Here is a 16119-nt window from a genome sequence, read left to right as displayed (position 1 = left end):
ACACTTAGTTTCTCTACTGAACACTCACAAGGCATTGTATCCCTTAAATCAGCAGCTCAGGAGACAGGATGAGAAAGTGGAGAGTGAGTCACAAGGAGCCATTCCTTTGAAAGGCAATTTTCCAAAAACATAACCACCATCTCTGTGGGCAGCTGGGAGTCTAACTTCATTCGATACAGATTATCAAGCACAGATGACCTGATGACATTGACCAACCTCCGCACTGCCCTCCCCAGAACTTCCCTGCTGTTCTACTGCAGCAGTTTAAATCTCCTGCCTTCTGCTTCATGACAATTGAGTCCAACCTCTCCCCTATAGCAAAATCTTGACCCCATTTCAATACTGAAATAATTCTTGCTTTCTATATTGAAAAACGTCTGCTTGATATTTTAATGCAAGAATCTCTATTCTTTTAGTTGACACATAATAATGGTGTAGGTTTATCTTCCACAGTTTAAAGTTCTGTCACATGCACACCTAGTGTAAAGATCAATTCAGGGTAAATAGCTTATCCATCAACTCAACTATTTCTCATTTCTTAGCAAGGAACCATGCAAAATCCACAGATTTTCACATATGCATTGTGTTTTTACAGACTATAGTAAAACCCCTGTGCAATCGAAGAGCAGGAAACATCATTCCTGTCTAACTGTGACTTTAGCCCCTTTGCCCAACCTGTCTGATACCCTTACCCCTCACTCCCCAAGCTCTGGTAACCACCACTCTACCTTCTACTTGTAGGATCAACTTTTTTACATTTCCCATATGAGTGAGATCTTGCAGTCTTTGTCTTTATGAATCTGATTTGTTTTACTTATGTATTTAGCATGATGTCATCCAGTCCCATTAAAGTTGCCATGACAGACAGGATTAACCTTTTCAAGGCTGAGCAGTGCTCTACTGTGCACATGCTGCCCATTTCCTTTATGCATTCATCAACCGGGGACACATAAAATGACTACATAACTTTGCTATTTCTATAGGGCTATAGTAACATGAGGGCTTAGAGAATCCCTTCAACAGAGACTCCCTTTCCTCTCTCTTTGCTGTTAGTGTTTTTTGGTTTTCTGAACTCTATTGACAATCACAACTGGAGTGCAACAGATTTCAGCAGTGCTTGTGTGCTTCCCTGGGCTTTTTTTCTCCTTTCCCATTCAACAACCCAGGACTCATTAGGAAACTTCAAGATCATAGGGCACGGTTTCCAATACAACAGTGTTATGCATCACCTAACCATGCTGCGATATTTGTTTCAGAAATAACATGAGAAGATTTCATCCTACTTCATCATTATTATGGAGAGACAAAACTACACGCAGAAAATGCACAAGTCCAGCTGTTATCCCTGAGAGAAATATGCTGTGTTCACCTACCACTGTGTATGAAAACACCACCAAACTTAGTGACTTAAAATTGCACATCTTTACCTGACTCCATACAGCATCAGAAGGAACGGATCTGCAAGAACGTGGGAAATAAATCAGTGTCATGACAGCTCACTTATATGGCTGGCAATTGGTTGTGAACATCTGTAGCTGGAAGAATTACAATCAGAAACATGTCCCGAACATTACAAATAGGCATTTTTGCCCCCAGAAAACAGGTTGGTCAATGTTTTCTAGTCCATCATTGCAAGTGGCCTCAGCTATTCTCCACGGGGGTCCCTCCGTGAGATACTTGGGCTTCCTTACACCATGGTGCATGAGACCCCTTGTGACTTTTGTCATAGGTCATCTCGGAGGATATAGCAAAATGCCTTAGGGTAGGAAGTTTTTGAACAGCACAGTTCTGGGCACTGGGAAGTCCATAATGAGAGAGCCAACAGACCACCGTCTAGTGAGGGCCTGTTTCCTGCTTCCTAATGGGCGTCTCCTCAGTATGTGTTCACATGGTGGAGGGACAAGGACAAGGTCTCTGTAAGGCCCTCTTTTGTAAGAAACCAATCCCATTCACCCAGGTCCCGGCATGCACCCTCAGCTGCTCTTGTGTACACAGCTACGGCAAAGATCTGGCCCAGAGAAAGGAATTTCATTCCTGCTGGTAATGCCGTGGTCTCCATTTTCTGATCAGTAAGAGTGAGAGGTGGGACCAGCGCTGTGGCACAGTAGGTTAGTCCTCCACCTACGGTGCTGGCATCTCCAATGGGCACCAGTTCGAGTCCCAGATATTTCACTTCTGATCCAGCTCTCTCCTATGGCCTGGGAAAGCATTAGAAGATGGCTCAAGTCCTTGGGCCCCTGCACCCCTGTGGGAGACCTGGAGGAAACTCCTGATCCTGGCTTCAGATTGGCGCAGCTCTAGCCTTTGTGGCCATTTGGGGAGTGGGCCAGCGGATGGATGGAGGACCTTTCTCTCTGTCTGTAACTCTATCTCTCGAATAAAATATTAAATGAAATCTTTAAGGAAAAAACAAGAGTTATAGGCAGCCAAACCTGCTGTGTGGCAGAGAGCAGTGGCTGGGTGCCACTGCCCACAGGCTCAACACTGCAAGGTAAGGCAGGCAGCTATGCTCACAACCCTTCCTTACTTCCTTACTACTCTGTATCTGCTGTGTGAAAGATGAAAACTCATCACTCATGGCAAGGAGACACTTCAATATAAATTGTTTTGGTAATTCCTTTAGAAGAAATATATGCACAGTGAAAAACTACCACATTGGTAATCAATATTACAAATTAGTTATGGCAGGTCATGGAAATATGTAATATTACACAGTACATATTTCTATAAAATTATATTGATATAATAATTCTGTATAATGTATATGCATTGTTTGTATAATATTATGTAGAAACTCCATATATTCATGTATTATAACATATAATGTATCTAATTACTTATATATAATATGATACAAAAACATCTAAACTACCACCTAAAATAGTAAATTATTGCAAACATTTAGGTCATTATAGTTTGCAGTTCTTTTGTGTAAACCTCCTGAAAGGGAAGAAACTGAATGATACCACCACAAGTAAAAAGAATCACAAAATCCACAAGTGACCTAAGGAATGAGGCTCTGGACAGTGGGGTGTCGCTCCCCCTCTTCGTGGAGGAGCAACACTAAACCCTGCGCTGTTCTTTCGTCCTCTCGGCCCTCCCCGGGTTTGCTGCTGGTCCTTCCCGGGTTGGCTACTATCCCTTCCACCTCCGTGGAAGGGCAGTTCCCCCTGGCCACATTCCCCACTTCTGCAGGGGAGCGGCACACTGCCGGCCGGCTTTCTCGGGGGGCTGCACAGGTGTTCCCTTAGGTGTTCCCCTTAGATGTTCCTGGTGCATGCCGTCTCTCTCCTCCTTTATAGTCCTCCTCTGCCAATCCCAACTCGGCTGCCCACACGCCGAGTACGCTGCTCTCCTCCAATCAGGAGCAAGTCCTACAGTTTATTGGCTGAACTGGAGGCAGCTGTGCAGAAGCTGTTTACTTCTCTCCCAGCGCCATATTGTGGGAGAGCAGATGCATAGAATAAGTCTTAATTCCAGTAACTCAGTCCAGTCCGGGCTGCTCCCCACAGTGGGGTCTTTGCTGGCTGTCCAGGGTCTGCCCAGACAGTCCCCATCCTCCTGAGAGGGGCCTGCTCCCACAGCCCAAGCAGGGCAGACTCAAAGGTCTGTGGCCGAGCTCTCACCTTGTCTCCCCTCCTCTCTACAGTGGGCCCAGCCCTGTTCATGATCCTGGCCTAACACCTTCTCTCTCTCCACCTGTGAAGGGTCCCACCTCCACATAGGGAGGATCCCTTATTTGTCCCCTGAACTCTTCAGCTCTGATTCTCTTGATCAGGAGGCAGTAAACACGGCTCCAAATCAGAGAGAAATGTCCTGATATTAATCCAAGTACAAACTTAAATGCAAACATGTCAAGTAGAAATGTATCTGTTTGCTCACTTTCCAGCAGTCAATTGTTGTCCAAAGAGGTCATCAACATATTTACACTTGAAATGTACGTTTGAGTGCTCTCAAATTGCTTCCTTCTGCTTTTTTTTTTTTTGACAGGCAGAGTGGACAGTGAGAGAGAGAGAGAAGGTCTTCCTTTTGCCGTTGGTTCACTCTCCAATGCCCGCCACGGCCAGCACACTACAGCCAGCGCATCAAGCTGATCCGATGGCAGGAGCCAGGTACTTATCCTGGTCTCCCATGGGTGCAGGGCCCAAGCACTTGGGCCATCCTCCACTGCACTCCCTGGCCACAGCAGAGAGCTGGCCTGGAAGAGGGGCAACCAGGACAGAATCCTGGTTATTAATTAATAATCCTGATATTAATCCAAGTACGGGGCGGAGCCAAGATGGCGGAATAGTGAGGGCACGCACCGATAGTCCGGGAAAATTTCGTTTAATAAAATGGGAGTTACGGTAGCCTCAGAAAAAAGAACCAGGAAAATATTGCAGAGGAAACTCTTCTGGATCGAGTGGCTGTGAATCGGAGGACCTACTGGGAGAACAAGGTCGCCCACCACGCGGAAGCCGAGCCGCAGACCGAGCCGCGGGTGCTGCAGAAGCCGCAGGGTCTGCGCGCCAGTGCAGGAAGGGGAGTGCATATCACACAGACAACAGCGGGGAGAGTTGGGACGTCCAGGGCTCCGAGTCCACACATTGGCGCTGGAAGGGGAGGTGAGCTCAATAACCCGAGACATTGGCGGGGAAACGGGGGTCAGAATCTAGAGGGGGGCTGGAAAGTGCATCAAACTCACTACCAGAAAGAAGGAAAAAAAAAGCTTGGGGGTTTCTCTTTCCCCTAACCTTGGAAAGGTTGCAAGGCGGCAAGGCTGGAAGAATTCCCAAGAGACAAAGTGCAGGCCTGCTCTCTGGATTTACATATCAACAGGGGAGAGCTAAGGAACTGAGTCACTACAATTCAGTAGCCTAGGCAACCCAGTGGGAGTCCAGAGGAGCCTAAACAGACTCTGGGTAGAAGGCAGAGACTGGAAGCTAAACACCATCAATTCTGCACAGCCGTGCCATGCGGTGTTACTTACCCCCTGAATAAATAAAATAAATAAATAAATAAATAAAAAGAGAGAGATTTACCACGCATTACCTAAGGGTGTCACCTTTGCACACCCTTAACCAGGAAGAACCAAGCAGAGCTCTCAGGCAACACCCATCTCAAGCCTCCAAGGCTCCTCCAAGACAGTCCACTTAACAGGGACATAGTATAAAATAAAAAAAAAATGCACAGTGACGAAAGAAGAATTAACAATGCCAAGTAACAAACACAGAAATAGAGGGAACAAGATCAACGATGACACTATGATGCCTCCAAATAAACAAAACACCCCAAGCCAAGATTATGAAGATGATGAGATAGAAGAAATGCAAGATACGGATTTCAAAAAAATTATGATAAGAACATTTAGAAGTCTTCAAAAGCAAATCCTTGAACTACAGAAATCCTTATTGGACAAGGTTGAAAATCTCTCTCGTGAAAATGAAATTTTAAGGAAGAATCAAAATGAAACTCAGAAACTAGTAGAACAGGAAAGTGTGATAGTGAAGAGAAATCAAAATGAAATGAAGAGCTCAATAGATCAAAAGACAAACACATTACAAAGCCTTAAAAACAGAATGGGTGAAGCAGAAGAGAGAATATCGGACTTAGAAGATAGAGCACAGGAAAACATACAGTCAAACCAAAGAAAAGAAGAGGAAATTAGAAATCTAAAAAATATTGTTGGGAATCTACAGGATACTATTACAAAAACCAACATTCAGGTTCTAGGAGTTCCTGAAGGCATGGAGAGGGAGAAAGGATTAGAAGGCCTTTTTAGTGAGATACTAGCAGAGAACTTTCCAGGTTTGGAGAAGGACACAGATATCCTAGTATAGGAAGCTCATAGAACCCCCAATAAACATGACCAAAAGAGATCCTCACCACGACACGTGGTAATTAAACTAACCACAGTGAAACATAAAGAAAAGATCCTAACATGTGCAAGAGAGAAACGTCAGATTACTCTCAGAGGATCTCCAATCAGACTCACAGCAGACTTCTCATCAGAAACACTACAGGCTAGGAGGGAATGGCGAGACATAGCACAGGTGCTAAGAGAGAAAAATTGCCAGCCCAGAATATTATATCCTGCCAAGCTCTCATTTGTGAATGAAGGTGAAATAAAGACCTTTCATAGCAAACAGAAAATGAAAGACTTTGTGGCCACTCGTCCAGCCCTGCAAAAGATACTTAAAGATGTGCTACACTCAGAAACACAGAAACACGGCCATCAATATGAAAGAAGGGAAAGGAAGAACACCTACCAGTAAAAAGCATGGGAAGCTCAAAGCATATACTAGAAAATATTTACGGGAAAATGGCAGGGCAAAGTCACTACGTATCAATAGTCACATTGAACATTAATGGTCTGAATTCTTCAGTTAAAAGACACCGTTTGGCTGACTGGCTCAAAGAACACAACCCAACTATTTGTTGCCTACAAGAAACACATCTCTCTAACAAAGAGGCATACAGACTGAAAGTGAAAGGTTGGGAAAAGATATTCCATGCCAACAGAAACCAAAAAAAAGCAGATGTAGCGATATTAATATCAGACAAAATAAACTTTAATACAAAAACTGTTAAGAGAGACAAAGAGGGACACTATATAATGATTAAGGGTTCAATTCAACAGGAAGATGTAACTATTATAAATGTATATGCACCTAATTACAGGGCACCGGTCTATTTAAAAGATATGTTAAGGGACTTAAAGGGAGATTTAGACTCCAATACAATAGTACTGGGGGACTTCAATACTCCACTCCCAGAAATAGACAGATCATCCGGACAGAAGATCAACAAGGAAACAGCAGATTTAATTGACACTATTGCCCAAATGGATCTAACAGATATCTACACAACTTTCAACCCTACATCTACAGACTTTACATTCTTCTCAGCAGTGCATGGAACCTTGTCTAGGATTGATCACATACTAGGCCATAAAGCAAGTCTCAGCAAATTTAAAATAATTAGAATCATACCATGCAGCTTCTCAGACCACAGCGGAATGAAGCCGGAAATTAACAACTCAGGAAACCCCAGAAAGTATGCAAACACATGGAGACTGAACAACATGCTCCTGAATGAACACTGGGTCATTCAAGAAATCAAAAGAGAAATCAAAAACTTTCTGGAAGTAAATGAAGACAACAACACAACATATCAAAACTTATGGGATACAGCAAAAGCAATATTGAGAGGCAAATTTATAGCAATAGGTACCTATATCAAGAAATTGGAAAGGTACCAAATAAATGAGCTTTCAGCGCATCTCAAGGACCTAGAAAAACTGCAGCAAACCAAACCCAAATCTAGCAGGAGAAGAGAAATAAATAAACCAGAGAAGAAATTAACAGGATTGAATCCAAAAAAAACACTACAAAAAATCAGGCAAGCAAGAAGCTTGCTTTTTGAAAAAATAAACACAATTGACATCCCATTGGCCCAACTAACTAAAAAAAGAAGAGAAAAGACCCAAATCAATAAAATCAGAGATGAAAAAGGAAACGTAACAACAGACACCACAGAAATAAAAAGAATCATCAGACATTACTACAAGGACCTGTATGCCAGGAAACAGGAAAACCTATCAGAAATGGATAGATTCCTGGACACATGCAATCTACCTAAATTGAACCATGAAGACATAGAAAACCTAAATAGACCCATAACTGAAACAGAAATTGAAATGGTAATAAAGGCCCTCCCAACAAAGAAAAGCCCAGGACCAGATGGATTCACGGCTGAATTCTACCAGACATTTAAAGAAGAACTAAACCCATTTTTTCTCAAACTATTCAGAACAATCGAAAAATAGGGAATCCTCCCAAATTCTTTCTATGAAGCCAGCATCACCTTAATCCCTAAGCAGAGAAAGATGCAGCACTGAAAGAAAATTATAGAACAAAATCCCTGATGAACATAGATGCAAAAATCCTCAATAAAATTCTCGCCAATAGAATACAACAGAAAAATCATCCACCCAGACCAAGTGGGATTCATCCCTGGTATGCAGGTATGGTTCAACATTCGCAAATCAATCAATGTGATTCACCGCATTAACAGACTGCAAAAGAAAAACCATATGATTATCTCAATTGATGCAGAGAAAGCATTCGATAAAATTCAACACCCTTTCATGATGAAAACTCTAAGCAAACTGGGTATAGAAGGAACATTCCTTAATATAATCAAAGCAATTTATGAAAAACCCATGGCCAGCATCCTATTGAATGGGGAAAAGTTGGAAGCATTTCCACTGAGATCTGGTACCAGACAGGGATGCCCACTCTCACCACTGCTATTTAACATAGTTCTGGAAGTTTTAGCCAGAGCCATCAGACAAGAAAAAGAAATCAAAGGAATACAAATCAAGAAGGAAGAAGTCAAACTATCCCTCTTTGCAGACGATATGATTCTTTACATAGGGGATCCAAAGAACTCTACTAAGAGACTATTGGAACTCATAGAGGAGTTTGGCAAAGTGGCAGGATATAAAATCAATGCACAAAAATCAACAGCCTTTGTATACACAAGCAATGCGACGGATGAGAAAGAACTGCTAAGATCAATCCCATTCACAATAGCTACAAAAACAATCAAATACCTTGGAATAAACTTAACCAAGGACATTAAAGATCTCTACGATGAGAATTACAAAATCTTAAAGAAAGAAATAGAAGAGGATACCAAAAAATGGAAAAATCTTCCATGCTCATGGATTGGAAGAATCAACATCATCAAAATGTCCATTCTCCCAAAAGCAATTTATAGATTCAATGCAATCCCAATCAGAATACCAAAGACATTCTTCCCAGATCTAGAAAAAATGATGCTGAAATTCATATGGAGGCACAAGAGACCTCGAATAGCTAAAGCAATCTTGTACAACAAAAACAAAGCCGGAGGCATCTCAATACCAGATTTCAGGACATACTACAGGGCAGTTGTAATCAAAACAGCATGGTACTGGTACAGAAACAGATGGACAGACCAATGGAACAGAATTGAAACACCAGAAATCAACCCAAACATCTACAGCCAACTTATATTTGATCAAGGATCTAAAACCAATTCCTGGAGCAAGGACAGTCTATTCAATAAATGGTGCTGGGAACTGGATTTCCATGTGCAGAAGCATGAAGCAAGACCCCTACCTTACACCTTACACAAAAATCCACTCAACATGGATTAAAGACCTAAATCTATGACCCGACACCATCAAGTTATTAGAGAACATTGGAGAAACCCTGCAAGAATTTGGCACAAGCAAAGAGTTTCTGGAAAAGACCCGGGAGGCACAGGCAGTCAAAGCCAAAATCAACTATTGGGATTGCATCAAATTGAGAAGTTTCTGTACTGCAAAAGAAACAGTCAGGAGAGTGAAGAGACAACCGACAGAATGGGAAAAAAATATTTGCAAACTATGCAACAGATAAAGGGTTAATAACCAGAATCCACAAAGAGATCAAGAAATTCCACAAAAACAAAACAAACAACCCACTTAAGAGATGGGCCAAGGACTTCAATAGACATTTTTCAAAAGAGGAAATCCAAATGGCCAACAGGCACATGAAAAAATGTTCAAGATCACTAGCAATCAGGGAAATGCAAATCAAAACCACAATGAGGTTTCACCTCAGCCCGGTTAGAATGGCTCACATACAGAAATCTACTAACAACAGATGCTGGCGAGGATGTGGGGAAAAGGGGACACTAACCCACTGTTGGTGGGAATGCAAACTGGTCAAGCCACTATGGAAGTCAGTCTGGAGATTCCTCAGAGACCTGAATATAACCCTACCGTTCGACCCAGCCATCCCACTCCTTGGAGTTTACCCAAAGGAATTTAAATTGGCAAACAAAAAAGTGGTCTGCACCCTAATGTTTATTACAGCACAATTCACAATAGCCAAGACCTGGAACCAACCTAAATGCCCATCAACGGTAGACTGGATAAAGAAATTATGGGATATGTACTCTTTAGAATACTATACCGCAGTAAGAAACAACGAAATCCAGTCATTTGCAACAAAATGGAGGAATCTGGAACACATCATGCTGAGTGAAATAAGCCAGTCCCAAAGGGACAAATATTGTATGTTCTCCCTGATCGGTGACAACTGACTGAACACCAAAAAGGAAACCTGTTGAAGTGAAATGGACACTATGAGAAACGGTGACTTGATCAGCATAGCCCTGACTGTTAATGAACAACTTAATACATCATCCCTCTTAGTAGTTTTTTTTGTCTGTTCTACTTAATATGACTGGTTTAATTCTGTAATTAATACACAGTTATTCTTAAGTGTTGAAATTTAACTGAAATGTGATCCCTGTTAAACATAAGAGTGGGAATAAGAGAGGGAAGAGATGTACAATTTGGGACATGCTCAAGCTGACTTGCCCCAAATGGCAGTTAGAAACATACCAGGGGACTCCAATTCAATCCCATAAAGGTGACATGTACCAATGCCATCTCACTAGTCCGAGTGATCAATCTCAGTTCACAATTGATCATAATGAAAGGACTAAGAGTCAAAGGGAGCACATAAACAAGTCTAGTACCTGCTAATACTAACCAATAGAATAAATAAAGGGGAGAGTGATCCAACATGGGAAGCGAGATACTCAGCAGACCCATAGAATGGCAGATGTCATAAATAGCACTCTGGCCTCAGAATCAGCCCTAAAGGCATTCCAATCTGGCTGAAAAGCCCATGAGAGTATTTCAGGCATGGAAAGCCAAGACACTCAGGCAAAAAAAAAAAAAAAAAAAAAAAACCACCTAAATGAAAGATCTCTATGAGTGAGATCCCAGTGGAAAGAACAGGTCTTCAAAGAAGGAGGTACCTTTCTCTGAAGAGAGGAGAGAACTTTCACTTTGACTATGACCTTGTCTAAACAAGATAAGAGTCGGAGAACTCAAAAGGCTTCCATAGCCTTGGAAACTCATGACTGGAGCATAGGGAGATTACTGATGCCATGAACAGGAGTGTCAATTTGTAAAGTCAACAACAGGAGTCACTGTGCACTTACTCCTCATGTAGGATCTCTGTCCTTAATGTGCTGTACATTGAGATTTAATGCTATAACAAGTACTCAAACAGTATATTTCACTTTGTGTTTCTATAGGGGTGCAAACTGTTGAAATCTTTACTTAATCTATACTAAACTGATCTTCTGTAAAAAAAAAAAAAAAAAAGAAAAGAAATTATCAATTCCCAACTTGACTCTCACTGGGATTAAACATGACAATAGGTCTGATCTGATTTCATCATCATTTAAAAAATCATCTATTATTTTTCACTTTATGTTTCTGTGTGGGAGCAAACTGTTGAAATCTCTACTTAATGTATACTAAACTGATCTTCTTTAATTAAGAGAATCGAAAATGAATCTTGATGTGAATGGAAGGGGAGAGGGAGTGGGAAAGGGGAGGGTTGTGGGTGGGAGGGACGGTTTGGGGGTGGAAGCCATTGTAATCCATAAGCCATACTTTGGAAATTTATATTCATTAAATAAAAGTTAAAAAAAATTATCACAATCTAGAAGTTGGAACACTCCCTTCCAGAGGAAAATGGATTCTTAGCATGACAGTTTTAACACATTTGGTTGGAACAATGCTGAAAGGTTTTGTGCTTTTATTTTAATTGTTTGAATTGTAATTAAAATTGTTATTATTCCAGACGATTCCTTCAGTTAAAAACTGATGTACAGTAACACCAAACTGATCATGCACACTGAATTGTGGAAACATAGCAAGAATATTGAGCAACTGCTACGTTTCTTGTGTTTTTTTTTTTTTTTTAAGATTTATTCATTTATGTGATTGGCAGATTTTCAGGGAGGCAGCGTTAGAAACAGATAGAGAGGTTCTTCATCCACTGGCTCACTCCCAGAATGGCCCGGACCATGCTGACCTGAAGCTAAGAGCCAGGAGCTTTATCTGGCCTCCTGCATCTGTGTAGGGGCCCAAGGACTTGGACCATCCTCCACTGCCTTCCTAGGCTATACCAGAAAGCTGGATCAGAAGTGGAGCCACTGGGACTCAAACCCGCATCCGTATCGGGTGCCAGCACTGCAGACAGTCTTTACCTGCTATGCCGCAGTGTTGGCCCCAAGGAAGCAGTTTGTAGAAAGATGGAGGGAAGGTGCTGGACATCAGTGTTCAGACTTAGAAAAAGTTGTATCTTGCTTATAAGAATTGAACTCAGATTTTCAGGTTAACACTGAATGTTTCCACCATAAGAACTGATAAACGTTGGAGAAGGCAGATATGTTGGATTCAATTGAACATTAAACAATGTATTCATGCATGCAAACATCACATGGTGCTTCATTAATGTTCAATCTTTATGTATCAGGTAACAATATGGATTTTTTAAGGAAAAAAAGTTTCAAATGGAGAGAACTATCTACTCTGCTTGCTTTTAGTCCTGTTTCCTTAGTTCTAATTTCCTGTGATTCTTTTCTGATTAACACAACATGACCAATTCTGCTTGGCATCTCTATGTCCCACTTTCTACAAAACATAGCTTCTGTTGTGGATTTCTCTGAAAATGGAGTTTCCCATCAATATGTCCATGCTCAAAATCACGCCAAGAAAAAAAATTAGTCAGATGCTAAAGCCCAACAGCTCTGTGTCAGTGGAATATCCCAATGCTGACACAGAGCATTAGTTTCAGAATCTCACAACACAGTTTTACAGTAATATTCCTATGACACACCTTCTTTGTTAGATGGAATAGCCTCTAGGTATCATATACATTAGTGTAAGAACATGGGTGTGTAGGTACAGACAGGATAAGGCAATAGGATGACCCTCTCACATTTGGTAGCTTTGATTTTCCTAGAAACAGAAAGCACCTTTCTGTCATTAACGTACTGGAATCTCACTGTTCTGGTCTCTTATCATTTCCTTTCTGTATCGAGGTGAAGGCGTATTGGGTGGATCCACATTTAACGTTGTTATTTTCTTCTGTTGAATTAAATCCTTCATCATTATATAATGACCTTCCCACCTCTTTATACCAACTTAATTTGAAATTTATTTATCTGGTGGAAATCCGATTATTGCTTTCCTTTGGAATCAACCTGTGTGGAATATCTCATGGTATTTGTCACTTTCAGTGCCCATGTGCCCCTAGATGTGGAGTTATGTTGTAAGCAGCATAGAATGATGCTTTCATCAATTCACTTAGTCACTTGACATATTTATAACTAGAGATTTTACTCCATTTACATTCAAGTTAACTGTTGATACACAGTGGCTCACTCATGTTGTCTGGTATTTCTTTTCTAGTGCCATTTCCTTCACTTTCATCTCAGAGAGTTTGGGAATGTTGGCACACTTGAGTATATTGATGAAAAACTCAATATGCTTTGATATACAAAGAGGTCAGATATCACATTATGGGAAAGTATTAGTGCACACTAATGTGTACATTTGTTGACAGTAGTTAGATTTGGACAGAACCGTAGCTGAGTTCAGGGAAGGGATCTCATCAAACATTTTTTTTTAATTTTTTTAATTTTATTTTTATTTTTGACAGGCAGAGTGGACAGTGAGAGAGAGAGACAGAGAGAAAGGTCTTCCTTTTGCCATTGGTTCACCTTCCAATGGCCCCCATCGCCAGCGCACCTAGCTGATCTGAAGCCAGGAGCCAGGCACTTCTCCCGGTTTCCCATGCGTGTGCAGGACCCAAGAACTTGGGCCATCCTCCACTGCACTCCTGGGGCACAGCAGAGGGCTGGCCTGGAAGAGGGGCAACCGGGACAGAATCTGGCGCCACGACCGGGACATGAACCTGGTGTGCCGGCACTGCAAGGCAGACAATTCGCATATTGAGCCGCGGCACTGGCCTTCATCAGACTTTTGACATTTGACTTTGTCCTTCTACGGATATAAAATTTTCCAAACATAAAAGTTTTAGGCCACCGAAAATGTTAAGGATAATGGTGTTCATTATTCTGCTATCTCTCAAAGCAGAAGATGTATCTGGATCATCCTCCGTGTGATGTGCTCAGATATACGTATCTCAGGAATGAAAGTGCCTCTGAACAATTTGAACATCTCTCTCCCTAGAAGCCTCCTGAGCTAGTGACAATGACAAAATGAGGACAGCATTTTTCCCCTCACACTGGCACAAATGGACATAACACCCCACAAACTCACTCCTCCTCCAAGGGGAGGGCTACACCCTAGAACATGTTAAAGAATTTCACTCCTCTGCATTGGGCTCCAGGTATGGCTTCAGTGTCTAAAACAAAAATGGATACCAGGCTCCATGTTTGGAAAATAACAAACTTTGCTCCCAGAAATTAACAAATGAAATGACTCTTTGTTTTCTTTTTATTATTCTGAAGTAAATATTCAAGCAGATGGGAATTGGAGGGAAATATCCACTCCTTTATCTCGATTATCAGCATGAAGCATAGATGGAGGGAAAACACACAGATGCCTGCCATAATGCAGACGGTGAGAACAGAGCACCAGCAGAGGCACTTTGAAGGCATGCCAGCCCCCCCCCCCCCCCCGGATCAAATACAGCCCGTCTCTAACTGCAGCCTTTGTCACAGAGCCTGCTCCTAGCACTATATAATCAAGTCTCGTCCTCACTCACAGCACACTCAGAACCCTGCTCTTCCTGCCTCCAGCTCACTCCCAGACATGAGGACGTTCGCCCTCCTCACTGCCATTGTCCTGGTGGCACTCCAGGCCAAGGCTGAGCCTGTGCCACCATCAGATGAAGAGATTCAAGACCAGGAGGGGACAGATGTGGGTGGCCAGGTCATGGCCATCTCCTTTGCTGAGGATGAAACCTCTGCTCTTCAGGATCCAGGTGAGAGAATCCAACTTGGAAGAACTACCGAAACTGAAGAGGAAAGGTTGGAGGAAGGCTCTGGGGTTGAGTCTTCAAAGGTCTTAGTGACTCTGCTGAATTTACTTAGGTTCTCATAGCCTTGAGTTTTTTCCAACAGGGTTCAGTTCAACAGGTATGTCCAGCTAGTAGTTCCTAGTGTTCCCCACCACAGCAGGGCAACCATAGATCTGAATACTCTGGCATTTCCTATAGAGAGACTGCAAAGCAGGGAACATTCAACAAAATGGTTCAAGTGTGGACTACAGAGGTTACTAGCTGATTGGATCCAAGTACACTCTGTGCTTTGTTAAGGTATTGTGTATACCCCAAGAGGTACAAATGTATTAAGAGTTAATACTAAATGTTACAAACAAATAGAATGAAATAGAAGAAACATTGAAAGTCAAAAACCTCAAAGAGATGTTCCTCACAAAAGACTGTGTATTCCAACATATGTCTTTGGAATAGCCTTGTCCAAATTTGGAGAGTCTTAAGGCAAGTTACCCTGGGTCAAATGTGTAATCCAGTTATGAGGACAGCATTTGACACTGCTTAGTAGAGAAATGTTGAGAACCTGGAGACCCAGCTAAAGCTGTGTTCAGATGTGTTTGACAAGGTCAGGAGCACAAAGACTCGGACAAAGGAGAAAGGGTCTCAAATCGTGTTTGTGACCACACTTGCTGTGTCTGTTCCTTCCAGTGGCTGGGTGCTCTTCCTGCTGCTGGCTGTGATGTAGTCCATATGAGACCCTCTCATCTAAGTGTGGAATGGTCCTGGCTTTTCTTGATCCTTGTATTCATAGAAGGACCCCTCTCTCTACCCTAGTTTCGCCGCTGAGAAGCCAGAAAATGCCCTGTTCGTGCAAAAAATACTGTGATCCTTGGGAGGTGATAGATGGTAGCTGCGGCCTATTTAACTCCAAGTATATCTGTTGCCGGGAAAAAGTCAAAAATGAAGAATGAACTCATCATTGCCTCCACACATTGGAGAGAACCATCTTTACTCCAGAATCTTGCCATTAAGTTTTTTTTTTCTGTATCTCATATAAAGTCCTGGCAACCAATCTCTGTGTCAACATCTCTTTCCTATTTGCTATGCTTTTGGGTCACACTGAACTGCAATTAGCACTGTGGGGAAATCACACACTTTCCAAAGGGAAAGCTACCTCCAATTCTAGGAATATCAAGCATGAACACATACTTCAGAAAATAAAAGCTGCTAGGGAACTTCAAGTCCTGATTTTGCTCTATGTGTCCCCCTGGAT

General features: G+C 42.0%; 1 long non-coding RNA gene across 1 annotated transcript; it reads left to right on the top strand.

The window, feature by feature from the left end:
- The first annotated feature begins 14594 nt into the window (after positions 1-14594).
- Positions 14595-15918, top strand: LOC149125216 (uncharacterized). The gene is made up of 2 exons (XR_016212611.1): positions 14595-14834; positions 15681-15918. It is a non-coding gene; the product is annotated as an uncharacterized LOC149125216 (long non-coding RNA).
- The last annotated feature ends 201 nt before the right edge of the window (positions 15919-16119 follow it).

The sequence above is a fragment of the Oryctolagus cuniculus genome, chromosome 8 (assembly GCF_051225735.1).
Source record: "Oryctolagus cuniculus isolate XC-2025 breed Fujian yellow rabbit chromosome 8, ASM5122573v1, whole genome shotgun sequence".
NCBI lineage: Eukaryota > Metazoa > Chordata > Mammalia > Lagomorpha > Leporidae > Oryctolagus > Oryctolagus cuniculus.
Note: the sequence above shows the minus strand (reverse complement) of the source record. Positions and strands in the feature narration are given on the sequence as shown.